Raw genomic sequence first — 14,768 nt, 5'->3', positions numbered from 1 at the left:
ACTGTCTGCATCTGGGTCTTCCCTAAAACGTGATATCCTCTCTCATTGACCTGAATATGAATTGGTATTTTGTTCTCTGAGTACATCAACCATCAATCGTGTTATTCTCTTCCACCTCTCTCCTCCTCTGCACTCTGTGGGCCTGTAGCTGTGTTGTTGATGGATGGAACATGTGTAACCTTTGTGATGCTTTCCCCTGTGAAGAGGAGCCGTGTGTCATGTGTGTTCCATAGCAAAGACAGGACATATATGTGTCAGATCATTCCGTGATGGATGTCCCTGAAAGAGCCCATGGCCTTTTCTCAATTGGATTTGCTCAACTCCTGCGTCCTCTCTCCTCCGTTCTCTCTCGCCTCCTTTTGAAAAAGGTCAAAAATAATCGAGGAGAGGTGGCGAGGAGAGGGAACATGGACAAAAATGTGCTTGCATAAAATTACTCTCCACTCACTCGTCAACGGGCAAATTACGTTTGCAGGGATGAATCCCGAAATAATTGTGTAAACTGATCAAAACAAGTGAAGTTAGTTGTGCAAGACATTTTGTAGATTAAACAATAAGGAGCAATTTGCTTTTGAACATGTGCATGCTTTTCACCTCCGACAAAACAGAAGTTGATTCAAAGGGGGTGTGAGATTTAGAAGGACTCAGGTAGAATACACATGACTATCCTCGATTAAACGTGGCTATCGAGGAGGGGAGGACACACTTCCGTTCCCCTTTTAACAAATTGACATCTCCTCGACCACTCGACCACTTATCTGTTTCTGGGTCACAGAGGACTGAGGAGAGAGGGTGTAGGACAGACTTTTGCCCAAATGAAAAAGGCTCATGACTCTCGTGGGAGGTCTGGCATGTCAGCTCATGTACAACCTGCTTTAGAACCAGCCCATCCTCCATAGTAATGGCCATGGCCATGGATGGAGGTCGAGACGGAGGGGGGATGGGGGTGTCAAGGCTGCTCCCTCCCCTGCTCACCTGAGCCTCTATCCTCTATCTGTGGAGCCGTCAGAGCACTCCAAACAAAAGGAAAATGAATTTCCATTTCCAATTCTCCCAGTTAATGGGACTCAACCGTGTGCTGCCAGACAGAGCTCTTCCCCCTCCAAATAGTGATAAGTGCTCCAATATCTGCTGAATGTTTTCCATTAGTTTTAAATGATAAAGATAAACTCTGTGATACAGTAACTGTGATTATCCATCCTGGCAATGCTTAATGTTTATATCCGAATCACTGGCGAGGTGGGGTGCAGTGACTTTGTCTGCGCATGAACTAAATGCTACTTCTTGTGCACATCCATGTCTGATTGTAACGGCATTCATCGGAAGAAGGTGAGGACCAAGGTGCAGCGTGATACGTGTTCATATTATTTATTCAAAACTGAACACTAAATACAAAATAACAAAAGGAATAACCGAAACAGTTCTGACAGGTGATACAAACACTAAACAGAAAATAACCACCCACAACTAACAGTGGGAAAACAGGCTACCTAAGTATGGTTCTCAATCAGAGACAACGATAGACAGCTGCCTCTGATTGGGAACCATACCAGGCCAAAACATAGAAATACAAAACCTAGACATACAAACATAGAATGCCCACCCACATCACACCCTGACCAAACAAAAATAGAAACATACAAAGCAATCTACGGTCAGGGCGTGACACTGATGGAGATTTGAGGGGGAAAGTAGGATTTATTAACAATGATGATGCCACTGGCTTAAAACCTCTCTGGGATATGTGGGACGCTTGGCCAATAGCCAGGGAAAATGTAGAGCGCCAAATTCAAAAAAATGATATAAAATCAAACTTTCATTAAATCACACATATAAGATACCAAATTAAAGCTACACTCGTTGTGAATCCAGCCAACATGTCAGATTTCAAAAAGGCTTTTCGGCGAAAGCATAAGATGCTATCATCTGATGATAGCACAACAGTAAACAAAGAGAGTGTAGCATATTTCAACCCTGCAGGAGCAACACAAAATGCATAAATAAAATATAAATCATGCCTTACCTTTGACGAATTTCTTTTGTTGTTACTCCAATATGTCCCATAAACATCAGAAATGGTCCTCGATTAATTCCGTCCATATATGACCAAAATGTCCATTTATTTGGCGCGTTTGATCCAGAAAAAAACAGCTTCCAATTTGCGTAACGTCACTACAAAATATCTCAAAAATTACCTCTAAACTTTGCCAAAACATTTCAAACTACTTTTGTAATACAACTTAAGGTATTTGTAAACGTTAATAATCGATCAAATTGAAGACGGGTCTATCTGTTTTCCATACAGGATGACAACAAACTAACGATACTTTTCTAGTCTTGCGCAACTCTCAAACAGTACACATAACGTTACACTGATTCCAGATGGCCGTTCTTCTTCATTGCACAAAGGAATAACCTCAACCTATTTCCAAAGACTGGTGACATCCAGTGGAAGCGGTAGGAACTGCAAACAGGTTGATTAGAAATCTAGTATCCCAATGAAATCTCATTGAACAGACGGTGACCTCAACAAAAAAAAAGTCTGAAGGGTTAGTCCTCGGGGTTTTGCCTGCTACATAAGTTCTGTGATACTCACAGACATGATTCAAACAGTTTTAGAAACTTCAGAGTGTTTTCTATCCAAATATACTAATAATATGCATATCCTATATTCTGGGGATGAGTAGAAGGAAGTTGAAATTGGGCATGCTATTTATCCAAAAGTGAAAATGCTGCCCCCTATCCTAGAGAAGTTAATGGGTCTTTTTGGTTATGTGTGGGCCCCTGGGATCCCAGTCCCAATGTGTTTGTCAATTTAATTTACTTCCAAGGCAGTGCCGGTGATGTGCCGTTCAAGATTAGGGAGGACCATTTTTATGAGCATGGGTTTATTTCTATTACAGCATATATTGATGACTGTCATTTATATTCCATTCACCCAGTTCAATGTAATATTGATAGGTTAAGGCTACCTCATGATACTCAAATTTGCCCTATACCTAGCCTACAACTTAAACTTTACAAAGTAGGTGCACAGGTTGAGAGACAACTTGGAGTAATCAAGGTGACAGTGACACATTCAATAGCGCCTCACACACCCTTGCCTGTATCTAGCTAGGGTGTAATCATTAGTCCAAACAGTCCATTAGACCATTCTGTTCAGCAACAAAAAAACAGTTTCTATTGGAAAAATTTTGTTAGGTCCCTCCCTGTTTCCAAAACTGAAAACGTACCTTGACTTGGAAGAGTTGCAATATTGGATAGCCTTAGCCAGATAGCTAACACAAATAGCATTCCTCTGAGCCAGCTGCATTAGCTAAGTAAATGAAAGGCAATCTAAGAAGAAGAAAAAACTGCAACGAAGTTTAGCTATATCTCTGGCTCTCTGCTGCTTCTCCTTAATTTTTTAATTAATGTATTTGCTCAAATCTTTTCAACTATTTTCTTTATCTCTCAACCACTCACCACACTTTATGCACTGCAGTTCATACTAGTTCATACTGCAAGAGCTCTGATAGGTTTGATAGGTTGGAGGATGTCCTCTGGAAATCGTCATAATTATTGTGTAAGTTTATGGAAGTGGGTGAGAACCATGAGCCTCCTAGGTTTTTTATTGAAGTCAATGTACCCAGAGGAGGACGGAAAATAGCTTACCTCCGGCTACACCATGGTGCTACCCTAGAGGGTGCTGTCGAAACTAATGTAGACTGTCATTGCAAAACAGTGTGTTTTAATCAGTTACTTGGTGATGTGAACATATTTTGCATAGTTTTATCTAAAAAGGATAACTTTTCTTCTAAGACATTCACTGAGTAGGATTGTCCTCCCCTTTGTGCTCTGAGGAGCCGCCACTATTCCAGGGACAGGAAAGTTAACGTGACTTCAACACCCCGGCCCAGCCGACGTATCTGTGTGCATCCCAAATGGCATCCTATTCCCTATATAGTACATTAGTTTTGACCAAAGCCCTATGGGCCCTGGTCAAAAGTAGTTCACTACATTGGGAATGGGGTGCCATTTGGGGTGCATCCACTGTCTCTAACCCTTACAGCTGATCTGATAAATCTGACATGCATTCGTTTAATAGCTACCTCTCTAATCAGTGGTACAGCCAATGGGTCTTGGCGCAAACACACAGGTTGGACGGCTTTCAATGAGAACAATTAATCTCTGTTAACTGTTAGAGGAATAGAGGCCAACAGACCAGTGGTCAATCTCTCCATCTCCTCTAGTCAACTGGCCTGAGCAAACTGATTTCTCAGGGCACCCAAAGGCTGATAGATATGAAAGGTTACTGTAGGTGACAGATCACCTTCCAAGATTCCCTAAGTAAAAAATGTTTTCAATCAACTTGCTGTGTAGCTCTGCTCACATATTACTCAATAGTGGACATACGCTGTATTGAGAGGCTCTCTGTGCTATCTGCAAATACAGAAAACCATCCTGTGTAATATCAACTCAAAAAGCACAAGTCCTAGGGGAGAATCGGGATGAAAGTAACGGTTACATTTTTTCCCCTAATTACTCAGAGATCGATAGTGCTAGAGATACCATCATTTATGACAAACAACTTGTATACAGTGCCTTCAGAAAGTATTCACAAACCTTGACTTTTTCCACATCTTCTTGTGTTACAGCCTAAATTATAAATTGATTAAAAGTTACAAATAAGATGAAATGTCTTGAGTCATCAAGTATTCAACCCCTTTGTTATGGCAAGCCTAAATAAGTTCAGGAGTAAAAATGTGCTTAACAAGTCATATACTAAGTTGCATGGACTCACTGTGTGCAATTTACATTTACATTTAAGTCATTTAGCAGACGCTCTTATCCAGAGCGACTTACAAATTGAGAAACAGCAATAATAGTGTCACACCCTGGCCTTTGTTATATATATTTTCTTGATTAGTTTAGTTAGGTCAGGGTGTGAAATGGGGGATGTTTGTGTGTTTTGTCTGGTTTAGGGTGTGTGTATTGTTTAGGGGGTTTTGTAGTATGTATGGGGTTGTGTTCAGTGTAGGTGTTTAGGAAAGTCTATGGTTGCCTGGTTTGGTTCTCAATCAGAGACTGCTGTTTATTGTTGTCTCTGATTGGGAGCCATATTTAAGGCAGCCATAGGCTTTAGGTGTTTGTGGGTAATTGTCTATGTTGAACGTTTGTAGCTTGTGTGTGCACTAACGTTTGTAGCTTCACGGTCGTTTGTTGTTTTGTTTTGTAAAAGTATTTGTTTCGTGTTTCGTCATCTCTAATAAAAGAAGATGTCCTCATATCCCGCTGCGCCTTGGTCCGCTTATTATGACGATCGTGACAAATAGAGTTAAAAAATATATGTTTTAATGACTACCTTATCTCTGTACCCCACACATACAGATAGTTGTAAGGTCCCTCAGTTGAGCAGTACATTTCAAACACAGATTCAACCACAAAGAGCAGGGAAGTTTTCCAATGCCTCGTAAAGAAGGGCAACTATTGGTAGATGGGTAAAAAAGCAGACATTGAATATCCCTTTGAGCATGGTGAAGTTATTAAATGGATGGTATATGAATACACCCAGTCTCTAAAAAGTCTCTAACTTAGTTGCCGGAGAGGAAGGAAACCGCTCAGGGATTTCAACATAAGGCCAATGGTGACTTTAAAACAGTTTCAGAGTTTAATGGCTGTGAAAACTGAGGATGGATCAACAACATTGTAGTTTCCCCACAATACTAACACAATTAACAGAGTAAAAAGAAGGAAGTCTGTACAACATTTTTTCCAAAACATACATCCTGTTTGCAACAAGGCACTAATGTAATAGTGCAACAAATTTGGCAAAGCAATTCACTTTTTGCCCTGAATACAAGACAACACAAACTGAGTACCATTCTCCATTTTTTTCAAGCATAGTGGTGGCTGCATCATCTTAAGGGTATGCTTGTAATTGTTAACCTCTAATTCCTCCCAAACCCGGATCCGGGAGCACCCCTATCAGTAAAAAAGCTGACTAGCATAGCCTAGCATAGCGTCAAAAGTAAATACTAGCATCTAAATATCATTAAATCACAAGTCCAAGACACCAGATGAAAGATACACATCTTGTGAATCCAGCCATCATTTCTGATTTTTAAAATGTTTTACAGGGAAGACACAATATGTAAATCTATTAGCTAACCACGTTAGCAAAAGACACAACTTTTTTTACTCCACCATTTTTTTACTGCATCAGTAGCTATCACAAATTCGACCAAATAAAGATATAAATAGCCACTAACTAAGAAACAACTTCATCAGATGACAGTCTGATAACATATTTATTGTATAGCATATGTTTTGTTATTTTTTTTTGCATATTTCAGGTATAAATCATAGTTTACCATTGCAGCCACCATCACAACTCTCACCAAAGCAACTAGAATAACTACAGAGACCATCGTGTATTACCTAAATACTCGTCATAAAACATTTATGAAAAATACACAGCGTACAGCAAATGAAAGACACAGATCTTGTGAATCCAGCCAATATTTCAGATTTTCTAAGTGTTTTACAGCGAAAACACAATATAGCGTTATATTAGCTTACCACAATAGCAAACCACACAACAGCATTGATTCAAGCCAAAAATAGCGATAACGTATAAACCACCAAAATATATTAATTTTTTCACTGACCTGCTCAGAATTCTTCAGATGACAGTCCTATAACATCATATTACACAATGCATATAGAGTTTGTTCGAAAATGTGCATATTTAGCGGCACAAATCGTGGTTATACAATGAGAAAAGTAGCCAAGCTGCCAAGAAAATGTCGGGAGAAATCTTGGGAGAGGCACCTATTCTAATCGATAAATAATCATAAACTTGACTAAAAAATACAGGTTGGACAGCAAATGAAAGATAAATTAGTTCTTAATGCAATCGCTGTGTTACATTTTTTAAATTAACATTACTACAACATACAGCGTGCGTTAAAGCGAGGCTGCACTGAAATTAATGGCGGCTTATGCATTTTACATTTTTCAACAGAACAACGAATTAACAGCATAAATAGTTCTTACTTTTTGATGAACTCCCATCAGAATCTTGGGAAAGGTGTCCTTTGTCCAAAATAATCGTTGCTCGGTTGTAGAATGTTGTCTTCAACATTGCAATTAGCAGTAAACATTAGCATGTGAGCCAGAGATACCCAACTCCCTAGAACGCCACAAAAATAAATACCCGAAAATCGCAATATACTGACATAAACTGATATAATTCGGTTTAAAATAACAACATTGTGATGTCTTTAAAGCCTATATCGAATAAAATCACAGCCGGATATTTCTAAGAGCTGTAACCGAAGGTTCTAGTACGATATGCCAAGGTCCTCCGTGCGTCAGAGCGAAGAGGGAAAAGACCAGACACTTCCTTGCCAAGCTATTTATAACCTTTCAGACCTGCGTAGAGACTCCATTTCAAGTCTCACTATTCGCTAACATCCAGGGGAAGGCGTATGCAGTGCATCTCAACCAATAGAAGACAGGCAGATTTATAAACAGATCTCAGAGCAGCTTGCAGAATTCTGCATTCTCACATCCACATAGGAAAATTGCTCTAAGTCCAGTTCTGTTTCACTCACAGATATAATTCAAACGGTTTTAGAAACTAGAGTGTTTTCTATCCAATAGTAATAATAATATGCATATTGTACGAGCAAGAATTGAGTACGAGGCAGTTTAATTTGGGAACGTAATTATTACAAAGTGCTAACAGCACCCCCTATTGACAAGAAGTTTTAAGGACTGGAATGGAGCTAAGCACAGGCAAATCCTTCAGGAAAACCTGGTTCAGTCTGCTTTCCACCAGACACTGGGTGATGAATTTCTCTTTCAGTAGGACAATAACCTAAAATAAAATTGAATGCTCCTCAGTGGCCTAGTTACAGTTTTGACTTAAATTGGCAAAGAAATCTATGGCAATACTTAATTGGCTGTCTTGCAATGATCAACAACCAACTTGACAGAGTTTGAAAAAGTTTAAAAAGAACAATGTGCAAATATTGTACAATCCAGGTGTGCAAAGCTCTTAGAGACTTACCCAGAAAGACTCACAGCTGTAAATCGCTGCCAGAGGTCATTCTAATGTGTATTGGCTCATGGGTGTGAATACTTATGTAAATGAGATATTTCTGTATTTCATTTTCAATAAATTTGCAAAACAATTCTTGACAAGTTTTCACTTTGTCATTATGGGGTATTGTTTGTAGATGGGTGAGAGGGGAAATCAATTTTCTATTCAGGCTGTAACACAACAAAATGTGGAATAAGTCAAGGGGTATGGACCTATTGCAACATTACTTTTGTACCTACCAATATCGGTCTTATCTCCTGTTCCTGGTTTATAACTTTCAACAAATGTACTGTCAGCCATACTGCGTAACCACAATATTTTGCCTTAAAATATTAATCAGACTAAAATGGATCACATAATATCTATATTAAGCAAAATTTTTGCAACTCACTTAAATGGAAATGTAGTAGATGTTTTTCACAATTTTCAATGACTATTCATGCTTAAGGCATAATTCTAATAATGTCATATTTAATGTTATTTTGCTAACATTCTAAAAGCAATATAAACTGGAGGACACAATGGCCTGTGATTAAACTGTATTTTATTTATTTAACATCTCTTCTTTAACTAACACCAAGACTAGCTAGCATGATACTTGAAACCTATGCTGTCATTTAGTCACTAGATGGATTAATAAGAAAATTACATGTTTGGAACATTAAACAACTAAATACAACTCTACAACCAAAAAACAAAACCACTTTTGATAACTCTACGAAACATGGTTGGACTGGACTGTTTTTTATAGGGAGCTCATCCTCTGCATTAGGAATGTGCTGACTTCACTACATCTTTCTAGCTTATCTAAGAAAATGGGCATGTTACTTTCGCCCTGCGTTACTTTCATCCTGGCTGTCCCCTACTAGATGTATAGTCATTTGTTTTTATAGTAGGTTTGGAGCTGTACTGTATGTCTAGCTTCAGCAGAAGATGAAAGGTTTGGTTGAAATACAATAACAAGAAGAAGTAGAAGTAATGAATATGGGCAGTTTCATGAGAGCCCTTGCCATTTCAAGCACTCTAATAACAATAATGTTTATGATGTACAATTTCATGTGTGCCTTGCTACTATTGTAAGCACACTACTGAATACATCAACAAATGGACAACCACAAATTGTGATGCTTTGTATTCTTGTTATTGTATTTCTCCATGACTCAAATGCCAGAGTATTGATCTGGACTGAAGAGGCATAACAAAGCCTGGGAGGCCAGGAGATAGTGACTCATTAGCTCTCTCCCCCACAGAGTGGAGCCTACTGATAAACCTGCCTCAGAGGAAGAAGAGAACCGTGGGCATTTCTCATCCTCTGGCCCATTTGAGCAAGGTGGCCATCACCTGTGCCAGAACACTGGGCCGGAGGGAGGAGGGTTGTGAGGAGGAGGAGATGGAGGGAGGTATGGGGCGGGTGGACGGGCTTGGCTGTGGTCAATGTTAGCCCTGCTGCGGAATGATGAACAGCCTGGAATATCCTCCATTCATCATGGGCCTGTCTCAATCCAGCCTACTGGGGCCTCCACATTATGTCAATGTCGCATGCTGGACCGCCCCATGCATCAAAACATTTTAATACAGCTCAGCTCCATGCTCCCTCTGCTCAGCTCCATGCACTCCCGTGTGTTCATGGCAGGGAGGGTGGCTGACCTGTTTACTTCCTGGTTTTATCAACGACAGGCGGTGAAAACCGTGACGTGTTATGAACATTCATCTTTCAACTCTGCTGCATTTTATACAAATTGTACAAACATGCATTAAAAAACATTACAGATACACAAAAAACTGGCTCCATATTTTCAAGAGGTGTAGGGTAGAACATTTGCTGTAACCTCAAAAAAAAAAAGCTGAGTCGAAACTAATGCCTGTACAGACTTATAGCTGATGGAGGGTGAAGGAGTGAGGAAACAGACTGCATCATGGCAACATATGGCAGGTAGAGAAACATCAGGAGACATTCCAAATTATTCTTAACAGGTTCCATGATGAAAACGTATCATTAAAGAACATCGGAAAGTACCACTCTACTTCAATAAAAATGAGAAACAAAAATACTAAAGAGAGCAGTTTAAAGAGGCAGGTAGAAACCTCTCTCCTCATGAAAAACACAATAAGACAAAATGGCTTGTACTGGCTCCAGTCCAGGAGAAAAAATATTCTCCAATGTGATCTGGCCAGCTTCTACCTTGAGAATAAATGCTCTTTCTGTGTCAGCAATACAAATAAAATGGGATCAGGCTTTTTTCTGACTCTCTAAGCTTGGGGCAAGGATACTCCTTTTTCAAGAGATGTTAAGACCGAGAGCACCCTGCTGAGCCTAATATCTGGATACACTCAACTATAATTGAGGCAGACTGATGCCATTGACACAATCATCCCTTCTCTGGGGCATTGGACTAGGCTCAAATGTGACCTCCAATGTTATGGTCAGCAATCTCACTCCCATTGCATAAGAGGGAATTTTTTTTTAAAACTCTGTCATTCATTTGTGTCCTTTGTCGCATTGTGCATCTGCATGCCCTAAGGGCCTCTGTGTTCTGGTGATAGCACCATTGACAATGGTAATTAAAGGGCTGCCTGGATGCTGACATTCTGTTCAAACATTACAGGTGTAAAGCTGATCAGCTAAACTGCCAACTCTACTGTAGACTCCTCCTGCTCTCTGCTGCTCTGTCGTGTTTATACTGTATGAAACCCTTCAACGCTGGGAACGGCAGAATAAAAGGGACTACAAGACAAATCCCTCAAGGTAAACATACAAATTAATTTAGCCTGACTGTGAAATGTCAATGATGTATTTCTACATGATATCAAGATTATCAACTAACAGATTCTCAGATTTGGCTACAGGAAGTCCTTCTTCCCCAGGGGCTACATAACGCAATCCTCTGTTCCTCCACTCCCAAGGTGAGTATTGTAAATTACAATCTGTTCACAACAATCTGTTCACACCAGTGATAAACATCAATGGTGGAGAGGCAAGGGAGGCAGGCTGTCAAAGACAAGATGTGAGATGCAGCCTCAGACTTCTCAAAACAGCTGAGCTGAGGAGTCCCAGCAGTCAAAAGAGACTTAGCTGAGGAGGTCTGTCTTGGGTAAATTTCATCCACTAAATCAAACAGACTAAAAATAACATGTCTTTCCTGAGCAACACCTCCTCCTCCATGCTTTACGGTGGGAAATACACATGCGGAGATCATCCATCATACAACATTTTCAGACAAGATAGAACGGCCAAAGGGGGCGGTGTTGCAATCTACTGCAAAGATAGCCTGCAGAGTTCTGTCCTACTATCCAGGTCTGTATCCAAACAATTTGAACTTCTACTTTTAAAATCCAACTCTCTAAAAACAAGTCTCTCACCGTTCCCGCCTGCTATAGACCACCCTCTGCCCCCAGCTGTGCTCTGGACACCATATGTGAACTGATTGCCCCCCATCTATCTTCAGAGCTCGTGCTGCTAGGCGACCTAAACTGGAACATGCTTAACACCCCAGCCATCCTACAATCTAAGCTTGATGCCCTCAATCTCACACAAATTATCAATGAACCTACCAGGTACCACCCCAAAGCCGTAAACACGGGCACCCTCATAGATATCATCCTAACCAACCTCTGCTGTTTTCAACCAAGATCTTAGCGATCACTGCCTCATTGCCTGCATCCGTAATGGGTCAGAGGTCAAACGACCTCCACTCATCACTGTCAAACGCTCCCTGAAACACTTTAGCGAGCAGGCCTTTCTAATCGACCTGGCCGGGGTATCCTGGAAGGACATTGATCTCATCCCGTCAGTAGAGGATGCCTGGTTATTTTTTAAGAATGCCTTCCTCAGCATCTTAAATAAGCACGCCCCATTCAAGAAATTTAGAACCAGGAACAGATATAGCCCTTGGTTCTCTCCAGACCTGACTGCCCTTAACCAACACAAAACATCCTATGGCATTCTGCATTAGCATCGAACAGCCCCCGTGATATGCAACTTTTCAGGGAAGCTAGAAACCAATATACACAGGCAGTTAGAAAAGCCAAGGCTAGCTTTTTCAAGCAGAAATTTGCTTCCTGCAACACAAATTCAAAAAAGTTCTGGGACACTGTAAAGTCCATGGAGAATAAGAACACCTCCTCCCAGCTGCCCACTGCACTGAAGATAGGAAACACTGTCACCACCGATAAATCCACTATAATTGAGAAATTCAATAAGCATTTTTCTACGGCTGGCCATGCTTTCCACCTGGCTACCCCTACCCCGGTCAACAGCACTGCACCGCCCACAGCTACTCTCCCAAGCCTTCCCCATTTCTCCTTCTCCCAAATCCAGTCAGCTGATGTTCTGAAAGAGCTGCAAAATCTGGACCCCTACAAATCAGCCGGGCTAGATAATCTGGACCCTTTCTTCCAAAAATTATCTGCTGAAATTGTTGCCACCCCTATTACTAGCCTGTTCAACCTCTCTTTCGTGTCGTCTGAGATTCCCAAAGATTGGAAAGCAGCTGCGGTCATCCCCCTCTTCAAAGGGGGGGACACTCTTGACCCAAACTGCTACAGACCTATATCTATCCTACCCTGCCTTTCTAAGGTCTTCGAAAGCCAAGTCAACAAACAGATTACCGACCATTTCGAATCCCACCATACCTTCTCCGCTATGCAATCTGGTTTCAGAGCTGGTCATGGGTGCACCTCAGCCACGCTCAAGGTCCTAAACGATATCTTAACCGCCATCGATAAGAAACAATACTGTGCAGCCGTATTCATTGACCTGGCCAAGGCTTTCGACTCTGTCAATCACCACATCCTCATCGGCAGACTCGATAGCCTTGGTTTCTCAAATGAATGCCTTGCCTGGTTCACCAACTACTTCTCTGATAGAGTTCAGTGTGTCAAATCGGAGGGTCTGTTGTCCGGGCCTCTGGCAGTCTCTATGGGGGTGCCACAGGGTTCAATTATTGGACCGACTCTCTTCTCTGTATACATCAATGATGTCGTTCTTGCTGTTGGTGAGTCTCTGATCCACCTCTACGCAGACAACACCATTCTGTATACTTCTGGCCCTTCTTTGGACACTGTGTTAACAACCCTCCAGGCGAGCTTCAATGCCATACAACTCTCCTTCCGTGGCCTCCAATTGCTCTTAAATACAAGTAAAACTAAATGCATGCTCTTCAACTGATCGCTGCCTGCACCTGCCCGCCTGTCCAACATCACTACTCTGGACGGCTCTGACTTAGAATATGTGAACAACTACAAATACCTAGGTGTCTGGTTAGACTGTAAACTCTCCTTCCAGACTCACATCAAACATCTCCAATCCAAAGTTAAATCCAGAATTGGCTTCCTATTCTTCAACAAAGCATCCTTCACTCATGCTGCCAAACATATCCTTGTAAATCTGACCATCCTACCAATCCTCGACTTTGGCTGCATCCTCAGAGCATGCGCAGACCAGCTGGCTGGTGTGTTTACGGACATATTCAATCAATCCTTATCCCAGTCTGCTGTTCCCACATGCTTCAAGAGGGCCACCATTGTTCCTGTTCCCAAGAAATCTAAGGTAACTGAGCTAAACGACTACCGCCCCGTAGCACTCACTTCCGTCATCATGAAGTGCTTTGAGAGACTAGTCAAGGACCCATATCACCTCCACCCAACCTGACACCCTAGACCCACTCCAATTTGCTTACCGCCCCAATAGGTCAACAGACGACGCAATCGCAACCACACTGCACACTGCCCTAACCCATCTGGACAAGAGGAATACCTATGTGAGAATGCTGTTCATCGACTACAGCTCAGCATTTAACACTATAGTACCCTCCAAACTCGTCATCAAGCTTGAGACCCTGGGTCTCGACCCCGCCCTGTGCAACTGGGCACTGGACTTCCTGACGGGCCACCCCCAGGTGGTGAGGGTAGGTAACAACATCTCCACCCCACTGATCCTCAACACTGGGGCCCCACAAGGGTGCGTTCTGAGCCCTCTCCTGTACTCCCTGTTCACCCACGACTGCGTGGCCATGCACGCCTCCAACTCAATCATCAAGTTTGTGGACGACACTACAGTGGTAGGCTTGATTACCAACAACGACGAGACGGCCTACAGGGAGGAGGTGAGGGCCCTCTGAGTGTGGTGTCAGGAAAATAACCTCACACTCAACGTCAACAAAACAAAGGAGATGATTGTGGACTTCAGGAAACAGCAGAGGGAGCACCCCCCTATCCACATCGACAGGACAGTAGTGGAGAGGGTAGTAAGTTTCAAGTTCCTCGGCGTACACATCACGGACAAACTGAATTGGTCCACCCACACAGACAGCGTTGTGAAGAAGGCGCAGCAGCGCTGAAGAAATTCGGCTTGTCACCAAAAGCACTCACAAACTTCTACAGATGCACAATCGAGAGCATCCTGTCGGGCTGTATCACCGCCTGGTACGGCAACTGCTCCGCCCACAACCGTAAGGCTCTCCAGAGGGTAGTGAGGTCTGCACAACGCATCACTGGGGGCAAACTACCTGCCCTCCAGGACACCTACACCACCCGATGTCACAGGAAGGCCATAAAGATCATCAAGGACAACAACCACCCGAGCCACTGCCTGTTCACCCCGCTATCATCCAGAAGGCGAGGTCAGTACAGGTGCATCAAAGCAGGGACCGAGAGACTGGAACACAGCTTCTATCTCAAG

The 14,768-nt window shown here is 42.1% G+C and overlaps 1 pseudogene; it reads right to left on the bottom strand.

Moving 5' to 3' along the window:
• Nucleotides 1-14,768, bottom strand: part of LOC120053192 — a 207,759-nt pseudogene that overhangs the window by 51,043 nt on the left and 141,948 nt on the right.

This window comes from Salvelinus namaycush, chromosome 9 (genome assembly GCF_016432855.1).
Source record: "Salvelinus namaycush isolate Seneca chromosome 9, SaNama_1.0, whole genome shotgun sequence".
NCBI classification, from domain to species: domain Eukaryota; kingdom Metazoa; phylum Chordata; class Actinopteri; order Salmoniformes; family Salmonidae; genus Salvelinus; species Salvelinus namaycush.
Note: the sequence above shows the minus strand (reverse complement) of the source record. Positions and strands in the feature narration are given on the sequence as shown.